The 2,701-nt window shown below is 39.7% G+C and overlaps 1 pseudogene; it reads right to left on the reverse strand.

Annotated features, from left to right (window-relative positions):
* Window positions 1-490: 490 nt before the first annotated feature.
* On the reverse strand, window positions 491-1,449 carry LOC119903653 (annotated as a pseudogene).
* Window positions 1,450-2,701: the final 1,252 nt, after the last annotated feature.

Raw genomic sequence — 2,701 nt, forward strand, 5'->3', positions numbered from 1 at the left:
CAGAGGGGTACCAACAGCGTCACAGTTAGTGTACGGCCACAACAGCAACAACAGTTTGAGCTCTACCAGAAAGACACAAAACTTGAACTTAAAAACCTGAAAGCAGCTTTGTTAAAAATAGTGCAGCACAATGTTTCTTTTTACAAACCAAGTACACATGGTCAGTCTCAGAGGTGTCTCTCCATGGTTCATACTGAAGCTTTTGTCAGAGTTGCGTTGACCAGAGCATTGTGCAAATGTATTTGTTTCAAATCCATATATTAACAAATTACAAGAGAAAAATCAGTGGCGCACATATACATGCTTTTGTGTTCATGTCTTGACTTTTCAACATTTAAAATATTCCTATCTTTACTTTATGGCCATTATGAACTTCATCAATACACCCAGAGATAATGTTACTCATATGAATGTCATTACTAGTAAACTAGGTTCTGTTTTGGTTTCAAATCATTATTAAGAAGAAATTACTGCCTATTATTTGTCAGTGTTAACAAAAAAGCCTCTTGATGTGTTTAGAAATTTCTTTCATTTTTAGTCCATATATGATTGGATTAAAGAGAGGATTATACAAAACGACTTGTAAAGTCATTATTAAACGTGCACTGTTTGGAATATCTGATTCCAGTCTAAGTATATAATATCATATGTACACAACAATGAAAAGCTGATTAAAACAAGCAGGTGGGGCAAACAGGTCTGTGCAGCTTTTCTCCTGACTTCTCTACTACTTCTATAGGTTATTATGAAAATCTTTGTGTATGTGAAAAATACAAAGAGCAAAGGGAAAAAAAGAACGTTCAGCAAAACAATCACGCAGTACACAGAGAGCTCATCTGAGCTCACACAGTGAAGTTTGTTAAGTGAATTGTTACAAAAGATTCCTTTCAAAGTAAAACTACAGAATTTTTTGTTAGCGGTAAATGCAACAGCCCCCGCGACCTGACAAGCTGGCACGAGCCAGGCCAAAACCAAGAAAAGACTGACAGTGGTTTTCCTCATGATAGTCGGATATTGCAGAGGTTTACATATAGACACATACCTGTCATAGGCCATGGCTGCCAACAGTAAGAATTCTGAACCACCTAAAGTGTAAAATAAAAAATATTGAAAGAGACAGGCTGAGTATGATATGATCTGTCTTTCTGAAAGAAAATCAATTAAAAGCTTTGGGTAGATAACAGTGCTGAAAAGAAGAGAGTTGATTAACAAAGCTGCAATAAACACATACATAGGCTCATGGAGGTTTCGGTGAATCACAATGATGCATACAATGATGGAATTACAGAAGATTATCAGAATATATACTGTGAAAATAATCACAAAATAGAGATATCTGTATTTTACCACTTCTACATACCCACTAAGACTTATATACGTTACATTTGAATCTTCATCCATTAAGAATAAGCATTAATCAATTAAAGGCAGATAATATGAGATACTGAAATTGCAAATGAGTAAGTCTCACTTTGAAAGTTGATTTATCCTATCATCCTATCTTATTCATTCACAGCTAGCAGACTTTAAAATGCACTTAGAATGAGTTCAGAAAGTTTTTATCAGACTGGAGACTCCCTCCATGGATCTCATTAAACTCTTCACCAAAAGAGACAATAACACGTGACCAACTTTTTCAAACTCTAGAACCAAAGCCTTGTTTCACCTGCTCTCCCCCACCCCTTAAATTGTGTTCTGTTTCACATTTAACATATAGTATATGTTACATTGGCAACAGTATTAGGACACCCCTCCAAATCACTGAATTCAGGTATTCCACTCTCCTCCATGGCCACAGGTTTATAAAATCAAGCACCTAGGCTGCAGACTGCATCTACAAACATTTCTGAAAGAATGGGTCGCTCTCAGGAGCTCAGTGAATTTAAGCGTGGTACTGGGACCTGGCAATAAGTTGATTCATGAAATTTCCTCACTACTAAATATTCCAAGGTCAGCTGTTAGTGTTATTATAATGAAGTGGAAGTGACTGGTAGGCCACATAAAATCACAAAGCAGGGTCAGCGCATGCTGTGCACAGAGGTTTTCCAACTTTCTACAGAGTCAATAGCTACAGACCTCCAAACATCATGAGGCCTTCGTATTAGCTCAAGAATAATGCGTGGAGAGCTTCATGGAATGGGTTTCCACGGCCGAGCAGCTGCATCCAAGCCTTACATCACCAAGTGCAATGCAAAGTGTCGGATGCAGCGGTGTAAAGCACGCCGCCACTGAACACTAGAGCAGTGGAGACGTGTTCTCTGGAGTGACGAATCACGCTTCTCCGCCTGGCAATGCGATGGACAAGTCTGGCTTTGGCGGTTGCCTGGAGAACGGTACTTGCCTGACTGCATTGTGCCAAGTGTAAAGTTAGGTGGAGGGGGATTATGGCTTGGCCCCTTAGTTTCAGTGAAAGGAACTGTTAATGCCTCAGCATACCAATACATTTTGGAATTTCATGCTCCCAACTTTGTGGAAACAGTTTGGGGATGACCCCGTCCTGTTCCAACATGGCTGAACACCGATAGAACACCTTTGGGAATAATTACGGAGCGGAGACTGCAAACCAGGCATTCTCGTCCAACATCTGTGCCTGAGAAGAATAGTCAAAAATTCCCATGAACACACTCCTAACCCTTGTGCACAGCCTTCCCAGAAGAGTTGAAGCTGTTATAGCGGCAAAGGGTGGGCCAACTCCATACTA

The sequence above is a fragment of the Micropterus salmoides genome, unplaced genomic scaffold, assembly GCF_014851395.1.
Source record: "Micropterus salmoides isolate LMB-PRFRI ecotype aquatic unplaced genomic scaffold, ASM1485139v1 Ms_hic_scaffold_15, whole genome shotgun sequence".
In the NCBI taxonomy this organism is placed as follows: Eukaryota; Metazoa; Chordata; class Actinopteri; order Centrarchiformes; family Centrarchidae; genus Micropterus; species Micropterus salmoides.